This window comes from Mustela nigripes, chromosome 1 (genome assembly GCF_022355385.1).
Source record: "Mustela nigripes isolate SB6536 chromosome 1, MUSNIG.SB6536, whole genome shotgun sequence".
Taxonomy (NCBI): Eukaryota; Metazoa; Chordata; class Mammalia; order Carnivora; family Mustelidae; genus Mustela; species Mustela nigripes.
Window position 1 is genome coordinate 223,592,234 of NC_081557.1, and position 422 is coordinate 223,592,655.

The following is a 422-nucleotide window of genomic DNA, read 5'->3' on the forward strand; positions in this document are numbered from 1 at the left end:
TTTTTTTTTTTTTTTTTTTTTTTTTTTTTTTTTTTTTTGTAGCCTAGGTCAAAACATCATTGTAACCTTACAACAAGATGCTTTTATTAGATGACCAACTAAAATAGCTTGGAAGACAGTACTTTAGAACAGATAGTTGTGAGATTATAAAACTGCAGATGTAATTTATCTTTCCATATTTCTCTGCCTTTCTTAGTCTTCTCTTTGCCAGTACTGAGTGTCCCCACAAATGTCTCCTACTCAAAACATTTCTTTTCCATTCAGTTAAAATTTAGTAGCATTCAGGATTGTGCGTTGGCCTCATATGCTCGACTCACCAGTTTCACATTGCTTCCATTCCTGCGCTTCGGTTATGCCTTTGTTCAGTTTCTTAGAAATTGCAGCCAACTCATTGGGCTACATTTAGTACAGGAACCATGTGT